The sequence below is a fragment of the Carassius carassius genome, chromosome 1, assembly GCF_963082965.1.
Source record: "Carassius carassius chromosome 1, fCarCar2.1, whole genome shotgun sequence".
Classification (NCBI taxonomy): Eukaryota; Metazoa; Chordata; class Actinopteri; order Cypriniformes; family Cyprinidae; genus Carassius; species Carassius carassius.
The window spans coordinates 50007182-50023635 of NC_081755.1; the positions used below are offsets into that span (position 1 = coordinate 50007182).

General features: G+C 36.2%; 1 protein-coding gene and 1 pseudogene across 1 annotated transcript in view; both read right to left on the reverse strand.

The window, feature by feature from the left end:
* Window positions 1-16454, reverse strand: part of LOC132096058 (uncharacterized) — a 332561-nt gene that overhangs the window by 231660 nt on the left and 84447 nt on the right. The gene's annotated exons all lie outside the window — the stretch shown is intronic.
* On the reverse strand, window positions 2143-7592 carry LOC132095786 (uncharacterized; annotated as a pseudogene).

The window sequence follows — 16454 nt, forward strand, 5'->3', positions numbered from 1 at the left end:
TTCATTTTTATATGCGACCTCTATTGGCAAGCCGCTACTGCTCTAGATGATGATAACTTCAAACTGTTTGTAATTTTTCTCTGAGAAACTCCTTTCAGATATTACTCCACTATTTTTGACCACAGCATTGGGGGAATTGGTGATCCTCTGCCCATCTTGACTTCTGAGAGACACTGCCACTCTGAGAGGCTCTTTTTATAACCAATCATGTTGTCAATTGACCTAATAAGTTGCTAATTGGTATTCCAGCTGTTCCTTATATGTATGTAACCGGGTGGTAAATTATTTTAAAGTTTGTTTTTTCTCCTTTGTTAAAGTATTTTATTTAATTATTATTGTTAAACATTTATTTAATTATTAAACATATTATTATGTTTAATTCTGAGAACAGAGACTACCTGTATTTCTTTGGAGTTATCAGCAGGTGGCGCTTTGTGTGTTGCGCATGACAACGCGTTTGCGCTCTTGCCTCACGGCATCCGTAGTATACTTTGTTTGGGGAAATGTGCAGTGGGAAATGCGAGAGAGAGAGAGAGAGAGAGAGAGAGAGAGAGAGAGAGAGAGAGACGTGCACTCTTGAGATACTAACAACAATTTGATCCATCCATGGGTTCTTTTCATGTGATTATAAGTCAATGTGATTATTTACTGTGCACCATAAGGTTGGAGGTTTCAGCCATCGTGAAGTGAGAGTGTTGGTGTGTAAAAAAACTGACCATTATTATTCCCACTGTCGTATTGTAGGCCCATTGTATTGCATTCTATTGTTTTATAGTGAGAAGTTTTGGATAACTCTTATTCATACTTTTTTATTTATTTTATTTTTTTGCATTTAAAACGGTTGAATTACTGCATCACAGTGTTAGAGAGGATTGTGTTGATCATACACAAGACTGTGATTTTCAGCTGGTTTTATGTGGCACCAGCTTTGCAAACCTCATTTATTGAATCAGAGTTTTCTGCTCTCATCTGTTTATTTTGTGACCATTTAAAACAAACTGTTTCTTATCAATTAAATTGAGAAAACACATTGGTGAATCAGTAGTTTTTATTTTATAGTATTAAATGGATAAACTTAAAAGGAGATAAAACCCCCTTATGTGTTCCTGGTGGTAAATCTAAATCCCCGGTCACATGTACATTTAACTTTACATTCACATTACATTTATTCATTTAGCAGGTTTTATCCAAAGCGACTTACAAATCTCTCACTTTCAACATTTTATATGTTATATATATTATATTGTGAATAAAATATAATGAGTTTATGAGTTTCAGGGTTCTTCCATAAAATCTTCAGGAGGCATTCATAGAATCTTCAAAATTACATTTTATTAACTGCCACCCTCATATACTGTTCACAATAGTGCAAGAAAACATGGGAAAACAAAAGAAAAGGGGGGAAATAAACTAACTGATAAATAAAATCAACATGCTACTGAGTTCTGGGCCTTACATGTTTCTCCAGGGATCCCTCACCAGAACTGACTCAGCCCTTGACAAATCACACCCTTTTAACAAAACAGATCAAACCATTTTATAATTACACGGGGACTCAAGTCCGTACATCAAACCTAAATAAAAAAGAAAAGTATAATATATACACAAATAAACTTTATAAACAATTAATTAAACATTTAATATAAACATTAAAATGAAAAGTCTAGAACAATTGAAATAAACTAGCCAATTCATTAATACAAGTGTGGCCTTAGCCATCACAATGAGATTTGTAAATTATTCCATTCCTTTAAATGTAATTGTGCTGTATTTCTTAAAAAACATAAAATAAAATGTTTATATTTCAATGGCATTTGTGCAGACTTTGTATTTTGTCTCCCAAATAAATCTGACAAAGCATGGTTAAGATGGAAAATTAACACTTTATTGAAGGTTTTAGGTTGTAATGATTTGTAAATTAACAGTGTTTCTCTGTAGAACACTTTGTTCATTCATTGTCATAATCTAGGAAAAATTAGTAAAAAAAAAACAAAATTAGTCCTGTATATAAAAAAAGTCCTTCCTATGACTGCCAGCTAATGCTGCCAATCAAAAACAGTAAAATTCAATTATCTATACACATTTAGAAAAAGGATATACCTGTAAAATAAAATTTTCACTAAAACCTTTAATGAAAATATCTGTAAAAAGATATTTCACTATATTTGAATTAAGATATTTTACTTGATTTATAATTAGATAATTATTATTATTATTATTTTACAGTGTACTCTGGCCTGTTGTTTGTAGAGAGTATTTTATTGTAGTACTGTATTCATCACTATTTCCTCTCGGTGCTGTGAGTTCTTCCTCCCTGCAAAATAATTCAACAAAACATTATTTTTTGAGCTCTCATGATTGCAGATTTTTCCAGATCATTTCAAAAACTCACCAGCTCTTCTTGCACAGATGATCTGAAGAAGAATCACAGTAGGAGCAGCAAACACTGCAAACTCAACGATAATCACAATCACTGCAGGAAAGATGAGAGAAACAGTCAAGATAAAAAAACAGACTCAATCTGTGAAACAGGGAATCAAATCAAAGGTATAAAACAAAGAACAATGTAAAGATGTGTGGTACCTCTGAATATTGAACCAGCAGTACTGACTTCAGTTTCTGTTGGATATATGATCATGTTTGTTAGTTCAGCTCAAACATAATGAACATCGAAACCAAACATCAACATCACAACAGACTTGAGCTTCACATCACAGAAATGAATGAACTTCCACTGCTTCATGAGTTTATCATCTATTATTATCTAGGATTACGCTTAGGACCCTTTTATGCTCAGAAAGGCCGGTGGTGTAATGAAATGATGTAAAAATTCTTCGTTACAGTAATTAATTTTTTTTTGTGAGTACAGTATCTGTACTTTACTTGAGTTTTTATATTTCAGGCAACTTTTACTCCACTACATTTCCTAAATAAAATGTATACTTTTACTCCGATACATTTCTCATAGCAGTACCGCCGCAGTCTGCGTAGGGCACCAATTCCTAGCTGTTAAAAAAAACAAAAAAAAAACTGTAATGTGTTCATTTAGGTGTCAGCTACAATGCACACCTTACACATTTGTAATATTTATTAAAATAAATTGTAAATCACGTAGGTAAAAATTGGGTCTGTGCATCGCTTCCAGGCATAAATGCATTATATATAAAACAATAAGGCAATAATAACTGATTAAACTGATCTGTTAAAATACATAAAGTAGGCTAATACAAAATAAATAATTTATGTATATAACATGTTATTACAAATGCCTGCAAAGGGAGCCAAAGTGTTATTGCTGTTGTTAAGGACAATCAAATCCTTGTTCAGGCTATTGGCCAAAAATTTTATTCAAATATTCACTTAATCTTTTTTTTTTTTGGCCATATTTTTGTTATAGATGACACAGCCTTTATAATTTCTTCAACAAAAAAGCATGTGTATATCACAACCCTTACAAAAATAAACCATGGTTTTGTTATAGTAAAACTACTTAATTTTCTTTTTCAAGATTTCCGAATGCTTGAGACTAAAATAGTCATAATAAAGTTATAGCCATAGGTAAATGTCGAGAGCTACAATTGTAATTTGTAAATAATACAATTTATTCATTTACTTTTTTATTTTATTAAAGTTCCATTTACACCCCTATAGTAGGGGGGCACAACAATACAATCCTGCTTAGGGCACCCATTACAATACAGCATCGTCTGCGATAATATGGTCAGTGTTGCTGTAATGATGTGCAATCTGACGTTATCAAGTAGGCTATATCACCAAATCATACACCGAATGCATGCACATTGATTTATTAGTCTATTAAGCTAAAAACTTCTAAATTGTAGATGGCAAGAATTCTTCTTTATGCTTTTTACATTTATATAATTTAATGTAGTCCTAGTTAACTTAATCTATATCAGACAAAGAGTACAGTTTTTTTCTGCAGATGCATAATCACATTTAATAATGTTAAGGACCACCTTATGTCACCACAGTCACTCTCCATTTTAGCGTCTCTGACAGCAGCTGTCAATCAATCCGTCACTGCGGGTCTCATGTTCACGCCCCACACACTCAGCCCCGCCCTCTGTTCATCCCCTCTATCTCCACTGTGCTCTGCCCACTTTTCAGCATTTTTCAAATATTGCCAGTGGGTGGAGTCAGGCTCTGACCAGGGCTTTAGTTACCCTTTAAAACGTCAAATGCTTTGTTTCTGAATGAATCAGCCGTTTGAATGAATCGTTTAAATCTGACTCACTCATTAACATTCACTTGCTGTCACCTACTGGCGGGTTTCAATTCACAATTAAACTTTTTTTTTCATGTTTTACATTATTTCAAATATATTCAATGTTTTATGTTAAAAACAAATCATTAATCCTATTTCTGCATCTGTATCTGCAGTTTAAATGAATCCATGTCCCTTATGAGATACATAAACTGTGCAAATACATACTATTTCAGATGCAGATTCCAGACATGTTTTCTTATGTTGGAATGAAAGACATGACATGAGCATGCAATGAAGGACTTCTTATTCTTACCCAAAAACACAAAATGGAAGAAATGCCTACAACTGAACACAATCTTGCTTCTGAAGCTGTGTATGAACATTTATATATATATATATATATATATATATATATATATATATATATATATATATATATATATATATATATATATCTTTGCTTCTTTTCCTTTTCGCATTTACTTGTAATTTTACTTTCAATACTTAAGTACGTTTAAAAAAAAAAAAAAAAAAAAAAGACTATTCGTACTTAAGAAGGCTACAATACATATCACATACTTCAAGACTTTAATTCAAGTAATATTCAAAACGGTGACTTCAGCTTCTACCAAAGCAAAGTCCTCTTAGGCAAGTCGTGCCACTCGGCAGCCATCTTGGCAACGTCTCCGGGCAGCTATTTCAGAATAACAAGACCAGCTCCTATCTAAATGAATGGGCAGAGAGTCAGAACTGCACTTTCACTGGTAATCGGGACATAAAAACAGCATGTTTAGAAACAGCAGTGAAATATGATAAAAATCGCTGAAAAATGTCGGTGACTTTGCCCCAAAATAAGGTTTAAAACGCCGTTTTCCCCACAGGTTATACCTTTACTACGCATGCGCAAGGGTTCCTCAACTGTGCGCATACGTCAGTGGAACCAGACGATAGGCTTAAATGTTTCCCGGCTTGAAAGTTAAAAAGCAGATGATTGGCTTTCCAGCGGGAGGGGCGGGACATGTGCATCCAACCGCCATCTTGGCCATTACGGGTTTTCCTTATATAGTTGTATATAGGATTAAGGAAGTGACATGTCTCTTATAAACTGTCTCTGACCAAAGTCATTTTCTGGTAATGATATCTGTACTTTAACTTGAGTATGAATTTTCTAGTATTTTATACACCACTGAGAAAGGCACTGGTTACCATGTGACTACATGAAGCAATTAATGCCTCATTTATATGCAGTCCTTCAGTTTGTCCTGAATGAATGACATTATTAATGTCTCTGTATCAGATGGTCTTCTGAAAGTAAGTTAAGAAAGTTTGTTTCTCACCTGAATACCTGACAGTAAATGTGACTGAAGTCTTGACTTGAGTAACTTCACATCTCCACTCTCTGTTGTGATCTTCATTTAGGATTGTTGTATTCAGAGAGATGATACAGTGACCTGAAGCTGATATCTGATATCTGGAGTCTGATCTCATCAGTTTAACACCAACCTGATTCACCCAGAACAGATCAATTCGCTCAGAACGGATCCAATCATCACAAGAGACTTGAGCATATGATGAAAACAACTGACAGGAAAGAGTCACAGAGCGGTCTGAACTGATCTCAGAGGAAACTGAAACACAAAATAACACACAAATCACACACATTACAATCATCATGGGAGTTTAAATGTAGAAATTACACTTGAACACATAATCATAAAATTACCATGAAGAACATGCAGATAAACACGAGCATCAGTTCTCAGTCGTTGTCCGTTCACTGTCCATTGTTGGCAGGTGTAAGATCCACAATCTTCTTCTGTGACTCTCTTGATGTTCAGAGAGCAGTCAGACCCCAGACTCAGTCTCTCATGTCTCTCGGTGTTTGTCTTCTTTCTCCCTGAATTAATCAGTTCAACTGCTGATGAATCTCTGTTATAGTTCCATGTAGTTGATTTACAGTCATGAAGAACATTATTACAGGACAGACGGACATCTTCACCAGAACTGATGAACACATGAGCATCATCCACTCCACTGAGACCTGAAACACAAGAACATCTGATTGATTATTATAATATATATTAATAAATGATGATATGAAACATAGCAGCATTAAAAGATTCAGATCATGCAGTCTTTTTCCTGATTTAAACTGTTAGTTCACCCAAAAATGAAAATAAGCCTCACCCTCGAGACATCCTAGGTGTGTTTGACTTTCTTCTTTCTAATTTTCATTTTAGGGTGAACTAACCCTTTAACCTTTTCAGTGGTAAGTTTAAAATATTCTAGCAAAAATATTCTAGCAAGTTTTTTTTTAAAGATGACCTTTATTTTAGAACGTTCCCCTTATTGTTTCCATGGTGACGCATCAGGATTGTTACATGACACACCGCATCTACAATAACACTGAATGACAGATGGATCGCTTTTATTTTGTTTTTCCTTTTTTATTTAAAATATTCACAAATTTGCATACCATGTCATGAACAATCTGATATTCTCATTCATCAATATGTGTAAATAAGTGTTTTGTCTTTTAAAAATCTTTCTAAATTATCTTGATGGTGATCTGTAATGTGAGATGGGTGCCGCCATGTTTGATCGCGCCGCCGATCAGAGAGTCCTGTCAGTCGGATTTACAGCATGTGAATCTCCCCCGAGATACAGGTAATAAGTTACAGTACCGGTGAATTGGGTGAAGAATAGAGTGAACTTTATAGTTACTTATGTATCTGATATGAATAAAGCACATCTGCAAATTAAAATATGCAAATAATGCTTCCATAGACATCTGTATTTTGCAAACTCTGAATGTATTGTTTTACTAGTATTTGTGTGTATTTAAATGTCTGAAACATAAAATATGCATTATGTAGTTATTAACACTGCATAGTTGTGATAATGACAAGAGCAGTGAGTCTCTCTCTGGCTCAGCGCCAGCCAACGCGCTAAAGCAAAGTTTGAATTTGACAGTTATGCAACACAACTGAATGTTCTAAATCCCATATGTGGGACCGTACCTCTCAAAGGGTTAATGCAATCACACTCTCCAAAATAAACTATTTGTCTTGATCGGAGAGCTGTTCAAATCACAAACACACTCTTAATATAAAATTAATAATAATCCAGTATATTCTGTTTGTAACACAATAATAAACTGATCATGTTCAGATGAACTCTTTCTCAGATTAATTCACTAACTGTCTTGAAGAGAAAACACAGATGTCTTTACCTGTGAGAAGTGAAGAGAGAAAGATCAGTCCCAGCAGACACAAGTGACACTTATCAGCCATCTTCTCTTTCTGTCAGTCTTCCTCTTCATTATATTCTCTCAACTCTTTCTTTAAATACTCTCAGCTCTTCCTGTGTTTTTTCACTTCCTCTGATCTGATTAAATCAAGCTAAAGCTGCTATTAATGACACGATGTCAGTGTGGGATGGAGAAGAGCTGCTTCATATTGTGTGAAACGTGTCAGAACTGAATATTGTTTACAACTTTTGATCTATACACAATCTAAGTACGTTACTGATGCTTTCACTTCTTTCAGTAGTTTCCTGCATGCCATTCAATTCTAGAAATAAAATCATTTAGTTATTAGAGATAAAACTAGGTTGTGTTTCCACTATCCATGATTCACTTGTAAAAAATTAATTAGTTTCTGTTTACCGGCATAATGTAACATGAGCCTCTTTCACACAGTAATACCAGTAAATTGCCGTAAAATTACCGGAACGACTTTAACGGTAAATTCAAAAATGCGCTGTTCATACAGTCAACGACATTCCAGTCTTTATTCCGGAAAAGCACCATTCACACATCCATTCCAAAATACCGATAAATTCTGTGACGTCATTAATCTCTAAACAGCTGCGCTTGTATTTTTAAACATGGAGGGTATTACGTGTTCAGTAATTCTGTTGAGGGTTTCATTTTTTGTTTCAAAACTTTAGTATTCATGCAACTGCTTTTGTTACAGAGACATCGTAATAGACGACTAGTTTAAATAATTATACTCACCATTAATAAAACACCCGATGCTGTCGGGACCTGACCAATTTAGTGAAAATCGGCTTGAAAGGATTAATAGCACAATGAAGTTGCGATTGTAAATTGCAGCCTGTAAGACGCGCGACATTGCAGAAAAGGTGCGTTCACAAATGTAGCCTGCTGATCCAAATCCATATCAAATATTCTATCAGCGCAGATAAACAGTTCTGCGTTCAAATTCAGTTCAAAAGATGTCCCAAAGCACCGGAAAAATTACAATGAATGTGACAGAGGGAAATAGTAAAAATATATTTTAATTATTTATTAATAAACTAGTGTTTTCTGAGTCTGTGTCCCAAGGATGAAGTTGCCTGACTCGTCATCTCCTCATTAGACGCGCCTTCTATACGGATTATGATTGTATTGAGATTTTTTGTTGTTTGTTTTTATTATTTCGTTAAGTAGTAATTTAAAGCTTTCTATAGATATATTTATCATGTTCTGTGAGGCATGTATTCGCTGAGTTTCCGTTTATTTTTGTAAGCCCCCCTGTTCAAGACGAGACGGAAGAAAGCATGTTTGTTTTCTTTATTTTATATTTCTTTATTTTATATTATGATCGCGCTGGCACCTATGTCCCAAAAAAGCGTGCTTTATCTTGCACTCTCCGCACAAAATATTCGATATAGCGCACATGTATCTGGGTTTAATGTTAAAACATCATTACATGCTTGAACTGTTTTATATCTTTAGATTTTATTTTAGACAATTCGTGATGATTTGAGAAGGCTAAACTGAATAAACATAGGCTATGTAAACTCTCTCTCTGTGTTGGGTGCTTTAAAAACAAAACTTATAGGCCTGTTTAATGAAACTTATAGGCCTGTTTAACGATCAAAAACTGCTCCAAACATACAAAACTGAACTATTTTAATAGCTGAAACAGTAGTATAAGCTGTTTTGGGAGAATTGGAAAAAAAGACGGGCTGAACATCCTCAGTTGAGGGGCAAACCGAAAGTTGATGCCGAATGTCCAGCACTCTTCTCCACTGCTCCTACTTCCCTATGTAAAAACTAAAATAAGTTAAAAAACTTAAAGCGATTATTATTATTTTTTATTGTGTTCGGCATGGTGGGCCGCGTGTGATTTCATGACGTGCCGCGGGTTGAGATCCACTGGTGTAGAGCTACAGGATTTGTGGAGTAGCAGGATCCCCAAATAGATTGACCAAAGTCATAATAGCAACAAGAAATACTTCCACTACTATTTCGTTTATGATGGTCGTTTATTTTTTAGATATTAAGACACAATGTTTTCAGTTTATTGATGACCTGACTTTGTCCTGTGAATGCATTGCTCTCGGAGACAGTTAACGGTTATTTTATCATACGTTACTGCATCACTAACAGTTTCTCTCAGATGACGACAAATTTCTTCATCCGCCCAAATAAGGAGAAGCGCTTTAATTTCACCGTCGCTTCAGTTGGATGACATTTATTTTATTTTCTTAAACAGTGCGTGAATGCGTCACATTGTTATGATTGGCCCGGAGTAGACGTCTTACGTCACCGCGTTCTGAACTCGTACGTACTCATACCGGTAATTTTCTTTCTGCGTTCACACACAGCAAAATTCCGGCAATTTACTGATAATGTTACAACTTCTCATACCGGCAAATTGGCGGAACGAATTTACCGATATTTTTTAAAAGATCCTGTTCACACATGATCTCTTTACGGCAATTTACCGGTAATTTTATGGAAAAGTCTGTATGTGTGAAAGGGCTTATGGAGTCAGAGACTGTCGGATCCATATGCAGTAGATTATTAAAGAGAATGGCTAAACAGGCAGAGATCAGAGAACATTGTCAGGTATGTCAAGGGATATCCAAAATTGAAAACAGAAACAAGCAGAGGTCGGGGCAGGCAGTAGAGAATCACAGTCAGTATAAACAATCAAAGTCAAACACGGAAGGAACAAACACAGGGAAACCGCTCGGAAATGCCAGACAGAACTAAACGAGACTTCGCAGTGAGTTGGCATAAGGCCGGGCATACACTGTGCGATTTTCATCCAATTTTGAGCCGAATTCTGACTCGTGCGACTCTTTTTCGGGTCGGGACGATTTTCAACATTATCTTGCATCGTTTGTCATGCAGTGTTTGTGCAGTGAACAAGGGGAAACGAGATGCGATTAGCCTCTCCCGACTGGTAATCGGTTGGTCGGATGGATTTCTGACATGTCAGAAATTTTGGTTGCCTCTCGTGAGGTATCGCAGTATTGAAGCAGGGCTACGAACCGATTTTCCGCATTTCCCTCACTGCGCATGCTCGAAACCAGAAACGAAACCATGGCGACACAGCGTGTAGTGTGGACTGAAGTGATGGAGGGAAAACTTGTGGAGTTATGTCAGCAACATGTCAGCCTTTTCGACGTGTCATCATAAACTTACCATGTCAGGAATAGAGAAAAGTTGGGAGGATATAGCTGCTGAGCTGCAGCTTGCTGCCTGCCTTTTGTTTTTGTTTTTGGGATGTTTCAGCACACAGAATTGGGCATATCACCAAAGCAGTGCGTTTATCCCTCTATGTTTTATCCCAGGAAACCATGTCTATTCTAAAACATGCCACAAACATCCGCGTTCTGAGGGATCCTACGTGTTGATTCCCCATATATAGTGTGAGCAGTCAAATCACAACTGGACGATCGGACCGTACAGTGAGCGCATAAAAATCTGAGCTTTGGCTTTACATCGCATGCGATCTACTCGTACAGTGTGAGTTGGTACCTTGCCGAAATTGCACAGAAATCACACAGTGTATGCCCGGCTTAAGTGTGCTGCTTATATGTGTGTGTGTGTGTGTGTGTGTATTAGCTGCAGGTGTGTAATTAGATGCAGGTGTGTGTGTGCAGTCCCAATCATTGTGACACTTAGGCACATTTTAAAAACTTTACACACAAAGCCAAGAAATTCCTAAAGAAATTAAATCCTCGCATCTCTTGCAAAATGATGCACTGCATTCAGAACACCACAAACACATCTCTGAAGAAAACATTTGTCTCATGTTTTGTCTTATGTTGCAAACACCTTTGCCATAATATTATATTTTTGGATTTATCATATAAACAGTTATTCAAAAGCTCTTCTTTCATGAGCTCCTTCTGTACACTTCTGTACAAGATTGAAAGTAACTGACAGAGACATGTTGAAAAATTCATTTAAGTATTTGTGGTTGTGAATACAGTATTACACAGTACAAATTAAAATTCCATTGTTCAAAACTTTACTTGACCTTTGGCCTCTTTAAAGCATGATTGGTTGGTGTTGAGTGAAACACATGTGAGGTGTTCGTGTGAGACACTGATGAATTTGTGTGTCATTCTGATCAAGATACTTCCTGTTAGATTTTTGTGTTGTGTTTTTGCAAAATGTGTTTCAAAGGCTGAGAATTACAGATTTGGTGTGTTTTTTGCTGTTTGAATGTCCGCTTTCAGAAATTGTGTGACAAGTAAAGAGTTTGTAAGCATTTGAAAAAAAAGGTTTTAATTCATTTAGAAATAATTAGTATTTAAATATAGCTTTGTCAGAAAGTCTTCACACACACTTCACGAGCGTCCCTAAAGTGTTTGTACTCGTGGATTGTAACGTGCTGCATTTCTCTCTCCAGCTTTGAGAAAACAGATCAGACCCAGAGTAGTTTATTAACACTACAAACACTGAACAGCAGCATATATATATATATATATATATATATATATATATATATATATATATATATATATATATATATATATATATATATATATATATATACATACTGTATGTGTGAGTAGAAAATAAATGTTTGTAAAATGGTACAGTTTTTTAATATATTTAATATACGTACACTCATCAGTCAGTCAAGCATTATAATAATCAAGTATTATTTAATAATAGAACTTAAGTAATTAGAAATAAACTTGATAAGCATGTCTGAATGCATAGTAGTCATTTTAACTGGACTGGCGGTGGTGCATTTTTGGTCATTCAGTATTTCTGTAAAAACAAAAATGGGGAAAAAACTGCCAAAAATACTAATAAGATAAAACGCACTAAGGATTACTAAAGATTAATGAGCTGCTGTATTCATGAATATTAATCAGGTTTTGTGCATTCGATCGAAACTGATTTGCTGAAATCAAAACAGGGACAATAACAGGTAAGCATCAGCCAATAAGATTTCCATTTGTGCAATAGCTCCGCCCACTACTGCAAAACAAAGCAGTTCTTAACCCTCTGGGCTTCTTCGTAAATGGGTCACACTTAGCTTCCTCCCGCCCGAAAACGGGCGAAGCCTTAAAATTGTACTTTACTTTTTCCCAGGATAACCATTCAAATATATTTTTGTTCTATAATGTTTTCTGATTATTATTTAGAATTTTTAGATTTTTTTATGATACTTTGCATTAATTATATAATTTTTATGAGCTATTTTTTCCATTAGAATTAATATATCATTTTTTATTTTATATTTATTTTTAAAAAAAAATTCAATAAATGCAGCATTTCACATCAAAATAGAGTGCCAGCCTAAAAAAAAAATGTTCCAGGAGAAGAACTTCATCTAGTGGCTTTAAAAAATAGCCACTTTTGTGTAATGTCCTGTACCAGCCTGTAGGCTGTCTATAGCTTCCTATATATCCTATGTAGAAAGGCTATTTGATTCCTTTTGTTGTTTTAGACATGATTTCTCTATCTTATTCGTTTTTTTTATTTAGATATACATTTAGATATTCTAAAAGATGATTACTTTATTTTCTTAACAAAAATGTTTAGATAAGTATCAGGTTTTGCATTATGATTACAATCAAACTATAGCATTTGGTTAGAAAGGGAACACAATGTGTGTGTGTGTGTGTGTGTGTGTATGTGTGAGTGAATGTGTGTGTGTGTGTGTGTGTGTGTGTGTGTTGCATTTGAGCGAGAGTCTCTTTTTGTATTTTTTATTTATTTATTTTTGCATATTCTCAAAATTTGCTGTTGCAGTCTTACCAGTCTCTCTCTTTCTCTCTCTTTCTCTCTCTCTCTCTCTCTCTCTGTGTGTGTGTGTGTGTGTGTGTGCATTTGAGCAAGTTTTTTTTTTCATTTATTGATTTTATGTGGAATATTCTACAAATTTGCTGTTGCAGTCGCCAGTTTATCTGTGTATGTGTGTGTGTGTTTGTGTGCGTGGCGGTGTGTGTGTGTGTGGGGGGGGTCTTATTTGCACTCTTGATGTTCTAGAGTGTCACCCCTTCATTGCTGTACACTTTTTTTCAGCACAGTTGCTGATCTGTAGCTTGTACCACCAAAAGTTTCTCTGAGTTTTCCTATTTTTTCGTATTTCCCATTCATTTCCTATGTCGCCCGTTTTCGGGCGGGAGGAAGCTAAGTGTGACTTTTTTTTTTACGACCCTTTAACATATCAGAATCATCTCCTTGATTTTTTTGTGTGTTCATATAGGTAATACAACAAAAGTCACCAAGTTTCATACCCATCCGATGAAGCAAAAAAATTAAACATTTAAAAACGTTCAAGTTTTCGCCCGTTTTCGGGCGAAGAAGCCCATTAAAAGCTTTTTGGTTTTTGGATTCATTGTTCCTATTGTAATGATTCTTTGAGTCTTAATGAGATCAATGATACTAATGATGCCACAGTCGATCAAACTTGCTGTATTAAAACATGTTCATACTCCTCCTAGACTGCTGGTCCAATTTCACCAAACTTGATTCAGATTAGAGCTGCAACTAACGATTATTTTTTCTGTCGACTAATCTAACGATTATTTTTACGATTACTCGACTACTCTTACGATTATTTTTATTACAATAAATAATTAATCTAATGTTCTTTTTTTGATTAGCTAATGAATATTAACAAAAAAAATATAAGTGCAACTTCTAATATAATATTTCAACCTTTATTCATTTTCAACCAATGTGGTTGAAGTTTTTACAGTATACAAAAATAAAGAGGCAAAGAAAATTATTTTACTATGGTAAATATAAATTTACAGTTGTCTGAGACGTCATGAAATGTTCTTTAGCATCACAAACCATAAAATGTAGTCAGGGTTCTGCTATGGGTTAGCATGGTTTCCAGAGATCTGGAGCTGATTCGGGATAGCTCGGTGGTTTGTGAATGTTGTCTCGCGGCGTGCTGTCTTTTAAGGGGCCGTTCACATATTCACAAGTTCGTTATTTCCAATGTAGGTGCGCCGTATGCACGCTCATAATGGAAGCAACGCGGTCGCGGCGCGCCCACGAAAACAGGCGCGTCCAAATCGAGTTAAAAACATGTCAACTTTTCAGAATGCCGCAAGCGCACCGCGGGTCATTTGACAAGAACTAACCAATCAGCTTCATCCTTTCCCGTAACAACGTTGAAAGCTCAGCTAAGATCAGGGAACAGCTGATCATAGCTGTATATGGATTGCCATTTTGAAATAAATTTAGTAACAGAGATACTGCAAGCAATTTTTAGTGCTGCAAATCCATTTATCCTTTGCTGAAATTTCCGCGTCTTCATGGAGAGAGCACGTCATGGTTGCTTAGTAATGGCAGACGCCCCAGGGGCGCAACTGCCCGAGCGCTTTGGAAAGAAGGAGAAAGCGGCGCGCCTATCGTTTTCCACACATTTTTAGGGGTGATATGTGAACGCCCCTAACGCGTGTTCGAAACCCGCGCCAACACAGACTTACTTTATTTTTAATTTTATCCTTACTTCAGCCGCTACGGGTGATCATACCAATAACTTGTAACTTGTTTACAAGAATATCAGAATCATGCAATTAGCAGGTCTGCATTTATTAGACACTTAATAATATTGTCATTCCATCACATCTGCAGCAGAGACCTGAACCAGGAAGTTGGTCACCAGATCACATGGTAACCAGTTAAACCGTAACACTGGAGAGCGCCAGGATGTTTTCGTCTGAGGTGCTCGTGCATTGCATTTGTGCTGCCGTGGTACAACATATCGGTTTTGCAAAGGAAACAAAGGGCCATTTTATTTGGCCTCGGTTTAAAGTATTCCCATACTTTTGATAACAGTGGTCTCTGTTTTTGTGATAGAATGCAACTTTCTCGATTCCCAGTGTGCCATTGCGCGAGATGTGAACAGTGTGACGCACGCATTTCACGCACGTCGACGTATTTTTGTAGTCGATGTAATCGATGACGTCGACGCGTCGTGGTAGCACTAATTCAGATCATCTTCAGACCATGCTGGCACAAAGTTTATTGCTGTTAAACACATTATGGCACAATATCAAAATGATTTTATCTCTGCAATGCTTTCGCATATTGACACCAACCCTTTGACCAAACTTTAGACCCATCTCAAAATCCACACTTGCACAATTACTAAACACAGTTACATAAAGACTATTCAACAAGTCAGAAAACAAGAGAGCATGAACAGAACACAAGCCATAAAAACACATGCTGTAAAACATGCTGCTGCTTCAACAGACACACATCAGCATGAAGACAAACACGTGCTGCTCAGAGACGTCTTTAAGAGTCCAGAACATCACCTTTCCATTCATTCCTTTAGTTTTCTGTGAAGCTGCTTCACTGTGGTTTGTGTCTAGTGTTTTCTGAAGAGTGTTTATGCAGTTAGTTTAACCGCACTGGTTCAACCCACACAGATCTGAGATCATCTCTGAACCCAGTTTGGACTGGTTTAACCCACACAGATCTGAGATCATCTATGAACACGGCGGTTTGGATGGATGATGCTGTGAATTCTCACACATTCATATCACGGTTCCTCTTCTTTTCTTTAGCTAGGTTTCTACAGAAGAACTTCTTGGTAAACATGTTTGCTGTAGTCCATTTACAAATTCACTTTTAGTTTAATTGTTGCAGTGTTTCTAAAGTGTTTATTTGAGTGATTTTATGTGAAGCAGGGTTCCTCATTCACACACCTGTGATGTTCAAGTGAACTCAAAGACCAAGATTAGCTGATTCAGGTGTGTTTAATTAAGCTGCAGAAAGAGTCCCTCCAGGAGCAGGACTGAGGAGACTGATGTAGCTAAAGCACAGATCTACACATAGGACCAGCAGATCCCAGACCTGTTCAGGAGCCTCCCCAACACTGCACACACCCCAATTTGAAGATGTTGATGACCCCGCAGGCCTTACACCTGTTTCTTCAGAGGAAAGATAGTCAGTGCTGATTCTGAGAACACTGCTGTCTGTGAGACAAGATTC